Source organism: Rhinoderma darwinii, chromosome 6 (assembly GCF_050947455.1).
Source record: "Rhinoderma darwinii isolate aRhiDar2 chromosome 6, aRhiDar2.hap1, whole genome shotgun sequence".
NCBI classification, from domain to species: Eukaryota; Metazoa; Chordata; class Amphibia; order Anura; family Rhinodermatidae; genus Rhinoderma; species Rhinoderma darwinii.
The window spans coordinates 90,401,100-90,415,560 of record NC_134692.1 but is presented as its reverse complement, the minus strand read 5'-3'; the positions used below and the strand labels follow the sequence as shown (position 1 = coordinate 90,415,560).

The 14,461-nt window shown below is 41.6% G+C and overlaps 1 protein-coding gene across 3 annotated transcripts in view; it reads right to left on the bottom strand.

The window, feature by feature from the left end:
- LUC7L (LUC7 like) overlaps positions 1-14,461 on the bottom strand; it is a 128,868-nt gene that overhangs the window by 33,850 nt on the left and 80,557 nt on the right. The gene's annotated exons all lie outside the window — the stretch shown is intronic.

Sequence of the window (14,461 nt, the reverse complement as noted above, 5' to 3'; positions counted from 1 at the left end):
ATTTGTGTAAACCTGTTTTGAAGGACACCGATTTACAAAAGGAAAATTAACCAGAAATTTGGCTCACATTGTGCAAAAAAATTGTTGTACATTATTCATGGTGTGTGCAATTCTTTAGACACAAAATATTTTTGTAAAGTAAGCCAGCCATGAGGTGGCGTAGCAAAGACAAAAGTGTCTAAATATGCCTAGCAAGATGCACCATATTTATCATACAGCGTTCACCACAGTAATTAACTTGGCGCAGTTTATGCCCGTCAGGTCTAGTTTTAGGTTGTCGAACTTTATCATAGTAATAATAAATCTCCCCCAATGTATATTTCAGCATAGCACTTGGAGCGTTTTAATAGATACCATTTACTTATAGCGTATAAAAGTTAAAGAGGTTTTCAAGCCAGTAAAAATTGATGATCGGTTGGGGTCTACTCCCGGAGCCCCTGGCGATTAGCTGTTTTGAAGAGGGTGCAGTGCTTGTACGAGCGCAGCTTCCCCTTCATTTCTACTTGCTGTGAATCGTCGACACACATGCAGCAGCGATTCATGGGTATTGCAGCCTTCTTCTCCCATTGAAGTGAATAACAGCTGATCGGCAGGGGTCCCAGGAGTCGGACCCCAACCTATTAGCTATTGATGGCCTATCCGGAGGATAGAGAAGAGAGGGAGCAAATCCGGATGATCGCCCTGGCGCAAAAAACTTTGATAAATTCTGATATCCGTAGAATCATATAAAAAGACTTGCCCATAAAACCAACACTTTTCAGGACCGAACTGGCCTCTTACTCAGGTACAAAGGATGGAGCAACTAGAAATATAATTAGTTTAAATAGCAGACTATAATGGTGAAAAACAAAATCAGTCAATCATTGGTGTGTGGCTTGCAGTTTTACAGGTCACACACATTTACGTACGATCGTGGAGAGTCGGATCGGCTACAGTAAAACAAATTGTAAAGAATAGTAAAAAAAACTTTAGAAAGGTTTTTCTCGCATAGCTACAAGAAATGGAAGCAAGGTATAAAATAAAAAAGAATTGCATTAATTATTTGGACATTCAAACCATTTTTGCCTCTGTTTGCGGTGGGATTAGGGAAATACAATTGAGCAAATGGTTGGAACAAACTCCCAGAGGCAAGTGAGCCTGTACATAGAGGGATTCTGTTTGTCTATTTTAATTGATGCAGAGTGGTGCATTCACCTCCATATAAAAATAAAGTGGGATCTGGATCCTAGAAAGTAGAGTGGCAGAGAGAGGATTGGATTTCGGCTGTTGCTATGGTAACTGGACTGGAACTGGTTCACAGGTCACAGACATTTCGGTACAATCGTGGAGAGCCGGATTAGCTACGAAATAACAAATGGTAAAAAATAGCTAGAAGAAATGGAAATAATGTTGGGAAAATTATTCTTAGGAGGGGTTTACCTAAATTTCAAATATTTGCCTCTGATTTCATTCAGACCCAATGGTACAAGCGTATTTGGTTTGTAAATTAAAGAAAACCTCTTCTACAGAGAAGGTTAGATCAGTCTGTAACATATTGAAGTCACCACTGTGTCCTGTAGTGCAATGTCTGGAAATACTGAGTAGAGGAAACTTCTTGTGACAGCTCGACCTGTGTTTATTAAAACGACAGTGTAATGGTTGGATTGTTCTTCCTACGTGATGTATATTACAGATGCAGCTGAAAAGGTATATAGCGAATTGACAGTTCAGTCTTTTTTTAATCTCACATGTTTTGCCAGTTTAACCCCTTCCCGACATTTGACGTACATGTACGTCATGGAAAGCATTTACTTCACGCAAAATGCCGTACATGTACGTCAAACGTTTGGCACCGGCTCAGAAGCTGAGTCGGTGCCATCATCGTCGGATCTCAGCTGTATCTTACAGCTGACATCCGACTGTAACGGCGGGGACCGAAATTAGCTTCGATCCCCGCCATTAACCCCTTAAGTGCAGCGCTCAAACGCGATCGCTGCACTTAAGGTGTTTGCAGCTCATCGGAGCCCCAGCAATGAAATTGCCGGGGTTCCGGTGGCTGCAATGGCAACCGGAGGCCTAATACTGGCCTCCCGGTCTGCCTAGCACCGAAGCCGGTCAAGATCCGCCCGGCGGCGGAGCCTGATCGGCTTCCGTAGCTGCCGGCAAGATGGCGCCGGGTCAGGAGCTGATCCGGCGTCATCAGCGGTGGAGGTCAGCTGTACTGTACAGCTGACATCCACCTGTAACGGCAGGAACCGGAGCTAGCTCCGATCCCTGCCATTAACCCCTTCGATGCAGCAATCGAAAGCGATTGCTGCATCGTAGCGGTTACTAGCAGATCGCCAGCCCTGACAGGCAATCGGGACTGGCGACTGCTGTTATGGCAACAGGAGACACAATGGTCTCCTGCTCTGCCATTATGGAAGCCGATTTAGGCCACGCCGGGAGGCGAAGCCTAAACGGCTTGCTGTCAGTGAATGACTGACAGATCTAATACATTGCACTACATAGGTAGTGCAATGTATTAGAAAAAAAAAAATCTGACCGTTGGACCTTAAAGTCCCCTAGTGGGACTTGAGAAAAAGTGTAAAAAAAAGTATAAAAAAAGTGCAAAAAATAAAAGTTTGAAAACAATAAAAGTTTCAAGTAATCAAATAAAACACAATCCCCCTTTTACTCTTATCAAGTCCTTTATTATTGAAAAATAATAATAAACCATATGTATTTGGTATCGCCACGACCGTAACGACCGGAGGTATCAAAATATTATATTATTTATTGCACGCGGTGAACAGCGTAAAAAAAACCCGTAAAAAACGTTACCAGAGTTTCTGTTTTTTGGTCACTTTGCCCTACAAATGTTAGAATAAAAAGTGATCAAAAAGTCGCACGTATCCAAAAATGGTACCTATAAAAACTATAGCTCGTCCCGCAAAAAACAAGCCCTCATACACGTCCGTCGACAAAAAAATTAAAAAGTTATGGTTCTCACAACTTGGCGACAGAAAAAATACATTCTTTTTACAAAAGTAATTTTATTGTGCAAAAAGTTGTAAAACATAAAAAACTGCTATAAATTAGGTATCGCCGGAATCGTACTGACCCGCAGAATAAAGTTAACATGTAGTTTATAATGCATGGTGAACGCTGTATAAAAAAAAAACAAAAAAAGCTGTGCCAGAATTGCGTTTTTTTGTTTACCTGGCATCCCAAAAAATAGGATGAAAAGTGATCAAAAAGTCGCATGTACCCCAAAATGGTACCAATAACAACTACAGCTCGTCCCGCAACAAACCAGCCCTCATACCGCTACGTCTATGAAAAATAAAATTAGTTATGGCTCCAATAAGTCAGGAAATAAAAAAATATGCAGTTGTGCCCGAGGGGAACATTTCTTCAGTTTCCAGAGGAGATTTATCAAGGACCTAAAATTAGGGAACCAGGAAGGGGAGGGCCCAAACATATCCGCTGGAAGTGACGGTGCCCGTATTATACCAGGATAATACTTTCCCAGCAAAATTCCCCAAACTACAAAGGCGCGGAGTATGGACCAAAAGGGGGATAAGAAATGACACCATTTATCAGTGCGACACCGGCCTGTGCAGGAAGGATTGCTTCACAGCGTAACACACATCTATGGATTATTTTTATTTTTTTATACCACCTGACTATGCCCCTTATATACTCCGCCCCGCTTACATGTACCCCCACATTATAAAACACCAGCAATACTCAAACAAATATAGTACCAAGCAAAATCCGCTCTCCAAAAGCCAAATGGTGCTCCCTCGGCCCTGAACCCTGCAGCGTCCCCAAACAGCAGTTTCCTTCAACATATATGGCATCGTCATACCCGGGAGAACCCTTTTAACAATTTTTGGGGTGTGTGTCTCCAGCGTCATAAGCTGGGCATGACATATTTGCCACTGAATGGCATATCTAGAGAAAAATATACATTTTTAATTTGCACCATCCACAGCGCATTCATTTATGGAAAAGACCTGTGGGTTGAAAATGCTCACTACACCCCTTAATAAATGCCTTGAGGGGTGCAGTTCCATAGTGAGGGTCACTTATCAGGGGTTTCTTTTTATTATTTCACATCTGAGCCTCTGCAGTTGTGAACCAATACTTTGTAAATCGCCAAATTAGGCCTCCACTCCGCATGGTACTCTTCACTTCTGAGCCCTGTCATATGTCCAGACAAAAGATTAGTGCCCCATGTAGGGTGTTTCTAAAACCGGGAAACACCACATAATAATTAGAGAGCGGTCTTGTTATGGTGGCACAAGCCGGGCACCACATATTGGCATATCTATGGAAAAAAATCCCATTTTCACTCTGCAACATTGAGCGCACACTAATTTCTACAAAACACCTGCAGGGTTAAAATGCTTACTACACCCCTTGGTAAATGCATTGAGGGGTGTAGTTTCCAAAATGGGGTCACTTCTGGGGGGTTTCCACTGTTTTGGGCCCACAGGTGCCCAGAAACCAATCCAGCAACATCTGCACTCCAAATGGCGGTCCTTCCCATCTGAGCCCTGCGGTTTGCCCAAACAGCAGTTTATGACCACATATGGGGTATTGCCGTACTCGGGAGAAATAGCTTTACAAATGTTGGGTTCTTTTTTTCCTTTATTTGTTGAGAAAATGAAAAAATTTGCGCTAAAGCTACGTCTTATTGAAGAAAAAGGACTGTTTTTATTTTCACTGCCTAATTCTAATAAATTCTATGAAACATCTGTGGGGTCAAAATGCTCACTACACCCCTAGATGCATTCCTCAAGAGGTGTAGTTTCCTAAATGGAGTCCCTTTTTGGGCGTTTTCATTGTTTTGTCACCTCAGGGGCTTTGTAAATGTGACATGGCCTCCGCAAACCATTCCTGCTAAATGTGAACTCCAAAAGCCAAATAGCGCTCTTTCCCTTCTCAGCCACGCCGTGTCTCCAAACAACCGTTTATTACCACATGTGAGGTATTGTTTTACTCAGGAGAAATTGCTTTACAAATTTTGCGGTGCTTTTTCTCCTTTAGTCCTTGTGGAAATGAGAAAAAAAAAAAAATCGCTAAACCTACATTTTCTTTGAAGAAATGTTGATTTTAATTTTCACGGCCTACTTCCAATAATTTCTGTAAAAAACCTGTGCGGTCAAAATGCTCACTACACCCCTAGATAATTTCCTTGAGGTGTCTAGTTTCCCAGATGGGGTCACTTTTGGGGGATTTTTACTGTTTTGGCACTGCAAGAGCCCTTCAAACCTGACATGGTGCCTAAAATATATTCTAACAAAAATAAGGCCCCAAAATCCCCTAGGTGTTCCTTTGCTTCTGAGGCCGGTGCTTCAGTCCAGTAGCACGCTACGGCCACATGTGGGATATTTCCTAAAACTGCAGAAACTGGGCAACAAATATTGAGTTGCATTTCTCTGGTAAAACCTTCTGTTTTATAAAAACAATTGTATTAAAAATGTATATCTTGGAAAAGTCCTGTGATTCTTCTTCATCTGGTTAAGGCCTCATTCACACGAGCGTGAATCACGTCCGTGTGCTGTGCGTTAAAAAAACGCACAGCACACAGACACATTGATTTCAATGGGGCCATTCACACATGCGTGATTTTTCACGCAGCGAGAGTCTGTTGCGTGAAACTCACTGAATGTCCCATATTTATGCGTTATCACGCACCTACATGCCCATTGAAGTCAATGGGTGCGTGAAAACCACGCTCCGCACACGGATGCACATGCGTGTGCGTAATTTGCGCATCAATTCAATTGAAAAAAGATGTGCTTTGCGAGTGCGTTTATAACGCATGCCACTTGCAAAGCACACTGATGAATAATGCAACACACACGGACCTGATTCACGCACGTTTTTCACGCGCGTGAATCTGATACGCTCGTGTGAATGAGGCCTAAAGCTAAACGGAATTGGATTATGGTCAATGACCATTTACACTGTATGGTCTCAGATAAGGAGGAGCTCTTCCTTCAAGTTTGGCAGCCATGGCTCAGATACCTTGGGACGATCTCCTAGGTTCATTTTTCCTAGAGGACACGTGACCCTCATTTTCCTGTCTTACCCCCACCCCTTTTATTCCTTCCTTATTTTTTTTTTTTGACATGTGGCAATATTTGGAATATATTTGTCTGTTATGATTCAATTTACGGGGAATGCCCCGGACTCCTATTTACATTATTTGATGTACAGTTTACCTTTTTTTGTAAGCCTTCAATAAAAATAATTGAAACAAAGGGTTAGGAAACTTTATAAATGCTGGTTTGAATACTTTGAGTGGTGACATTTTTAAAATGGGGTGACTTATTGGAGGCTTCTAATATATAAGGCCCTCAAAGCCACTTCACAACTAAACTGGCCCCTGTAAAAATAGCCTTTTGAAATTTTCTTGAAAATGTGAGAAATTGCTGCTAAAGTTCTACGCCTTGTAACGTCCCAGAAAAATAATGTTCAAAAAAATTGTGTCAATCTAAATTAGAAGTATGGGGGGGGGGGGGGTTGTTAATTAGCAACAATTTTGTGTGGTATTTGTAATGACGGGGTAGGGAGACAGACAGGTGAGCCCTAATCTACCCGCCACTCAGTCCCTGCCCACTTGCACGGCCCGTCCTAGGCAACGGCGTACAACTGGGTGACGGTCCCTACGCTCAATATGTGCACAACAGACAAGGGTACACAGAAGTTAAGGGAAATGGGGCAGTTGCCCGCGGCAACACCATGGGCAACAAGAGTAGTGAACAAGCCGAATCAAACCAGGAGTGTACGAGGTACCAAACGCAGAGCAGGAGAGTAATCCGTAAAGCCAGGGTCAATATGAAGCAGAGGACAATAGTACAAGCAGCAGAGCCAGGAAACAGGCAGAATCACAGGCAAAGGAGGAGCAGGAAGTGAAGGTATAAATAGACAGAGGGCGGGAGCTAGCTCCGTCTGGCCAGGCTGTGATAGGCTCTCCCACTTCTCAGCCTCCCAGCCTGAGTGGTAACAGATCGAGTCACTCTATTAGACTTAGGAGCAGGTGCAGACTGATTAACCACGGGCATCGACACAGAAGCTGTGTCTGGCAGATCCTTTACAGTATTACTATCGGTCTTATAAACAGGTATATCTAAATCAAGAAATGCTAATTTTTGCAATTTTTCGCTACATTTTGGTGTTTTTCACAATTAAATACTGAATGAATAAGGCAAATTTTGCCAGTAACAAAAAGTCCAATGTGTAACGAGAAAACAATCTCTATCATTGGATAGGTAAAAGCATTCAGGAGTTATTACCACAAAGTGGAACATGTCGGATTTGAAAAATGAGCCTCTGTCCTGACAAAAGTGGCCAAAGAGGGAAGGAGTTAATCACATACACCGACTATCAAAAATATTCTAGCCCCCAGTCGGATCACATTCATCCCACAGCTACAACAACCAACTTTAAAGAGGCTCTGTCACCACATGATAAGTGGCCTGTCTTCTACATAATGTGATAGGCGCTGTAATGTATATTACAGCAGTTTTTTATTTATGACCTATTTTAGATTTATGCTAATGACTTTCTTCATAGATAACTGGGCGTGTTTTTACTTTTTGACCAAGTGGGCGTTGTAAAGAGAAGTGTATGACGCTGATTAATCAGCGTCATACACTTCTCTCCATTCATGTACTCTGCACATAGTGAACAATGCAGGATCACTATGTGCAGTCACATACTCACACATCAATGTTACTGAAGTGCCTGTAGAGATAATAGACATCACTACCAGCCAGGACGCGAGGTCTATTCATCACTGCCGACACTTCAGTAACGTTTGTGTGGAACTTACAGCACAGCAAGCGTAATGTCACAAGATCACGCTGTAAATCACGCTTGCTGTCATTAACTCCCACACTAACGTTACCGAAGTGTCGGCACTGATGAATATACATCTCGTCCTGGCTGATCGTGATGTCTATTAACTATCAAGGCACTTCAGTAACGTTAATGTGCGAGTATGAGACTGCACATAGTGAACAACGCAGGAACACTATGTGCAGAGTAAATTAATGGAGAGAAAAGTGTATGTAAGTGTACAGTAGTTCTTCTGAAGTGTCGGCTTTTCACTTCGACACTTCAGAAGAACTTTCCCCGCATCATGCGGGCTGCTGGTAACAGCCTCGGGCTTCAGGGCCACGATCGAAGACCACTAGCAGTGGTCTCCGATCGTATTTAAAGAGGCTCTGTCACCAGATTTTGCAACCCCTATCTGCTATTGCAGCAGATCGGCGCTGCAATGTAGATTACAGTAACGTTTTTATTTTTAAAAAACAAGCATTTTTGGCCAAGTTATGACCATTTTTGTATTTATGCAAATGAGGCTTGCAAAAGTACAACTGGGCGTGTTTACAGTAAAAGTCCAACTGGGCGTGTATTATGTGCGTACATCGGGGCGTTTTTACTTCTTTCACTAGCTGGGCGTTCTGATGAGAAGTATCATCCACTTCTCTTCAGAACGCCCAGCTTCTGGCAGTGCAGACACACAGCGTGTTCTCGAGAGATCACGCTGTGACGTCACTCACTTCCTGCCCCAGGTCCTGCATCGTGTCGGACACATCTGCACCAGAGGCTACAGTTGATTCAGCAGCATCAGCGTTTGCAGGTAAGTAGCTACATCGACTTACCTGCAAACACCGATGCTGCTGCAGAATCAACTGTAGCCTCTGGTGCCCATGTGTCCTCGCTCGTCCGACACGATGCAGGACCTGGGGCAGGAAGTGAGTGACGTCACAGCGTGATCTCTCGAGAACACGCTGTGTCTGTGCACTGCCAGAAGCTGGGCGTTCTGAAGACAAGTGGATGATACTTCTCGTCAGAACGCCCAGCTAGTAAAAGAAGTAAACACGCTCAGATGTAACACACATAATACACGCCCAGTTGGACTTTAGCAAGCCTCATTTGCATAAATACAAAAATGGTCATAACTTGGCCAAAAATGCTCGTTTTTAAAAAATAAAAAAGTTACTGTAATCTACATTGCAGCGCCTATCTGCTGCAATAGCAGATAGGGGTTGCAAAATCTGGTGACAGAGCCTCTTTAACCCCTCAGATGCGGCACTCAATAGCAAGTGCCGGCCGCATCAGAGTGGTTTGGGAGGGAAGGGGCCGCATTGGAGCGGTTTTCGCGGGGATCTCCTGAAGTCCGGGCTGCCGGTAACAGCCTCGGGCTCAGGGCAAACATCGGAGACCACTAGCAGTGGTCTCCGATCAGTTTTAACCCCTCAGATGCGGCGCTCAATAGCAAGCGCCACATCTGGGTGGTTTGGGAGGGTGGGGGCCGCATCAGAGTGGTTTTCCCGGTCATCCGGTAATCTGCTTCTGAAGTCAAGGCTGTTCGCAACAGCCAAGGCTTCAGAGTGATGATCGGAGACCAATAACAGTGGTTTCCGTTCATATGATCACTGTGAAAACCATTTCACATTGATCGCAAAATGAAAAACGAAGTGTTTCTCCTACCTGTCTCTATGTCTCTCCTCACACTTGTTACTCTGTATGAGACAGAATTTTACTCCATTGTAGATAATAAACCCAGAGATCTACTTATAGAACCCAAGTATAACAAAAATAGTGGTCGAAATATACCCACCTTGGTGTTACAGCACAGTAGCCAGTTCGATGAAATAAAGGAGAATTGTTCATAAAAACCTAGTCATTCTGATGGAAGACGAAGTCTTGTCAGACATTTTGAAAGATGAGTGCCAGGTAATATCCAGAAAAGCTCCCTCTTTAGGTGACATATCTCCCTCTTTATTTTCCTCAAATACCCCCAAATCAACATGGCTTCATTATACGGGTTTCTTCAAATGCGGCTCACATCCATGTAAGGTCTGCTCATATGCTAAGCCCACCAAAAACTTCAGAGATTCAGACAATACAACAAACTTCCCAATTCAAAGTTATATTAACTGCAATAGTGAAGCAGTAATATACATTATAGAGTGTATTGAATGCAATCTAATGTATATAGGATGCACAAGCCGCAAGTTCAAAACTCCAATGTCGCAAGGCATTTTATAAATTTTCACAAAAGATCAACTTCTAGTTTGGGATGTTATGCCATAGAGAAGGTCAAAATTCCAACCAGAGGGGGAACACCAAACATAAAATCCTATCACGAGAAGCTTACTGGATATTTACCCTAAAAACTAGGGTTCCCAAAGGTCTGAACCGAAGAAAAGAAATTAATGTTTCACTATTAGTATAATAATCTAAGATACTATGGGTTTAAGGTAAAAATAAATAAACAACCAAAAAATTGAGAATAATAAATTAATCTGAGTATTGATTACTGGTGCAATGTTCTTAAAAAGAATAATATTCAATCACTCATAATAAAATTTTGTTCTTTCCACATATTTCATAGCTGCACGGTTTGTGGGAAATTTTCCTATACATAAAAATCATCTCTAAATAATCATAATCTTGAGCTATATAGCATTCCAGTTCACACATTGTCTTAAATTGTTCATAGGTTGTATTTTTTAGTGCATTATTTATGTTTTTAACATCTCGATGTGAGTAATAGAGGTTCATATCCGATAGTCCAACAAACAGAATGAAATACTATTATTCTACCCATCATATATTTGATGAAAATTGTTTGTCTCCATATCTTGTATTTTTTCTATTTTTCATTACTGTCAATTACCGTAGTAACAATATTACATATATTTCAATTATTATTAGATGAATAATACTTTACCGGTCTTCTGTTTCAGCACCATTCTGCTGGACAGCTCCCCCATGCTGGTTAGTTTTTCATTCACAGAAGATCGATGTTTGCTGGGCGTTTCCCAGTCTAACATTACTATGCTGGACAGCATTACCTTGCTGAATCAGCCTTAATTTTCATCTGTTGGCAACCGGATATAAATCTCTTTCTGGTATTGTGTTATCCAGCAAGAAAGCCATGAGGAAGAACGCGGTGTGCGTCTGAAACGCGTAGGCACCTATTTATATCTCTATCTCTGCATTCGGGAATGACCATGTTTTAAACCAAATAAAATTGGAACGACATTTTATTTAAACTGACTGCGCTGGATCCTCTACTTTTGTTTCTACAGGACATTTATACTTGTCAAAATAACCTGCAGTACCACGGCAAATATAGCGTGGTTCCCTAAAATCAGCTGTGGTGTAAAAAGGCCTCCAAAAGCCAAAATTGACTCCTAGGATATGCCCTATAACGGGTCCATAAAATAGATTAGATACACGTACTTGGTATCACCGTACACGGGAGAAATAGCAGAATGTGGAAAGGTGTCACTTTTACCAATAGGTTATATGGTGTTTCGAAATGACTTAAGAAAAGGGACCCTTTTGTAAAAAAGATTTTATTTTGGGAAACATACTTTTTTTAATCCCCTTTTATTCAGTTTTTTAAAAAAACGGGATGAACAAGATTTTTTAGCATTGCTTTTAGTTTTTCATTATAAACTTAGATGTGCATCCTGCGTGTCCAAAACAGGAAGGATCCGCTGTCACTGAACCAGTCAGTGACTGATTCAGGTCTCAGCGCAAGATACAGCTGCTGTGTATCCAGGATACACAGCAGCTGTATTTGAAAAAGTTAAAATACATTTTTAATAAAAAGTAATAACAAAGTTGCACCAAACACACTGATCCAGTGTTTTATTTAAAAAAAATGAAAATGGTCTTCAAAATGTATACATAGCCTTTAAACTTACTCATATTGCAAGCGGCTATGGTTCTCTCCCCTAGCAACTGGAAAATTGGTATCCTGATCTAGACATCTGCTAACAGGCCTATCACACATAATATTAGATGCGTTGTCTAGTGAGGGAAATTAGTTTGACAGTCAAAAGTCGGTCAAACGTATTAACGTCCAGAGCGGTTTTAAAAAAGTTTAAATTGGCAGTTGGAACATAATAAAAAGGCCTCTCTCAATTATGGGAGGCGTTCTGGCTAATGCAGTTAGAAACAGGATTTACAATGGGCTTAGGCTTCGTTCACATCTGCGTCAGGGTCCCGTTCTGACGTTCCGTCTGAGCTTCCCGTCAGAACGGGACCCTGACTGAAACAAACGGAAACCACAGGTTTCCGTTTGCATCACCATGGATTTAAATGGTGGCGGATCCGGTGCCAGTGGTTTCAGTTTGTCTCAGTTGTGCAAGGGTTACATCATTTTGATGGAATGCATAGCATAGACGACTACGGTATTGATTCCGTCAAAACGACGGAACTCTTGCACAACTGAGGCGAACGGAAACCATTGGCACCGGATCCGTCACCATTTAAACCAATGGTGATGCAAACGGAAACCTATGGTTTCCATTTGTTTGACTCAGGGTCCCGCTCGGACGGGAAGCTCCGACGGAACGTCAGAACGAGATGTGAACGAAGCCTTAAACTAGAGAAGTGACATTATTTATTGAAAAGCATGTATGACATTACGCTGCACTTGTATCAACCATCAAACTAGCACATCAGCTATTGCATTATAAGACATTTTAGAGAGAAAAACTATTTAGCACTCAAGATTGGTGGATTGTATTTGAACCCTTTCATGAGGACTGAGCAATGTAAAAAACAAAAAGAAAAACCAAAATTCGACACAAATAACAGACTTAGTTTTGGGATTTCAGTTAAAGGCCCCCCCCCCCCCTCCATTTAACCACTAAAGGACTAGGCTGTTTTACAGATAAATCACCAGAGAAAATGTTCACTATTTTGCTATGTGCTTATTTAGATAACTCTGCAGGTGAATAAAGTTAATCTTTGAATTTTTCACTCTTTTTAAAGGACAAAGCGGGCTTTGTTGTAATGGCATTTGTCAGTATATATAATTTTTCTTTTTTTTCTCTAAAGTCGGCAAAATTGGAAAAAAAATGCAAGAACTTAGCAAATGCGTCAGTTTATGCTAGCATTTTTCACACACGGTATAGACCACGGACAAAATTCATTTCCTTTCACATTCTGCCACTTCTCCCGTGCATGGGGATTCCAAATATGTGTGCTTTATTCACCCGTGCGGGCATGTGCCAGGGCTTGGCATAAAAGGAGGCTTTTTGGAATTTCGGTCCAGGAATTCGGCACTTGATTTTATAGCCGCATACTGTTTTCTGGGGGGCCTAATGCTGCTGAAACATTAGAAACACCCCATAAATGACTTCATTCACACAAGTGGACCCCACAAGGTTTCCTTCAAGGGGTTTAGCTTTTTTTTTTTTTAGAAAGCCCAGTTTTCTTCGGAAAGTTTCTTCAATAAGATGGAACAAAATATTTTCTTTTTTGGCAAATGCGTTCGTTTAAATGAGCATTTTCCACACAGCGGTATGGACCACGGACAAAATTCATCTCCTTTCACGTTCTGCCACTTCTCCTGTGCATGGGGATACCAAATATGTGTGCCTTATTTTTCACATAGACAAGTATGTGGGCTTACGATAGAAGAAGCTTTTTTTCACAAATTACCTTTTTTCAAAGCTGGTTTTACAAAACTTAGCAGAGTTTCTATAACACTTTCAAAATATCTGCTCTTGAAGCAGAGATCCCAAAATATAAATCTAGGGGTATAATGGGAATTTTTTTTTGGGGGTTTTCTAGAATAAGAAATTGCAGATTTATGCAAATGGAGCTATGTAGCAGATGAACCTTAGAAAATATGCAAACATGCCATCCAGCCCCCACCCATTCCCTCCCTCACCCTTGGAATAAAATCATTCTAAAAATAAAAATGTAATGTAGGGAAAATATACTTTTTCAAGCTAATTAACTAAAATCTAATAATTCAGAACAGTATGGTATTTTTTAAAACATGGGTCAATACACAAGCCTGGTTGTGAGGGACAGAAATATCGGGAATCTTTGCGGTGCCCGTCTTTTCTGCAGACGAGGCCCTTTTCTGGGGGTTGTTTCTATTTGGTGTTGGGTTAATGGGAGTGATAAAATGTCTTTGTCAGTCATTTGACATCCTCAGACTGGGGGCATTCTCTGGTGTCCTGAACATCAAATATAAGGCCATTTTCTCCTGGAAATCCAGAGATGTGTTTCTGCCTCTGTGTTTTTTAGAGCACAAATGAGTTGTGGATTGCCACCTGTAGAAGATAAATGGCCACTTTTTTGTACCAGGTTTTTGTTTTGCGTTTCACTAAATGGAGCTGTAAAACCTGGTTGCTTAAATCCACCCCCCCCCCCCATGTACTTGTTATATTCGGACACACTCACTGGTTTGTGCTTGTCCGATGTTGCCCCTCTTTCCCTCACTGCCATTGTTGTTGTGGTATGTATTGTTATTAGCACATATACATCTTTGCGATCCATGTACTTGACCGCCAGCAATTCCTCAGATGCTTAAAGAGGCTCTGTCACCAGATTTTGCAACCCCTATCTCCTATTGCAGCAGATCGGCGCTGCAATGGAGATAAGAGTAATTTTTTTATTTTTTTTTAAAAACGAGCATTTTGGGCCAAGTTATGAC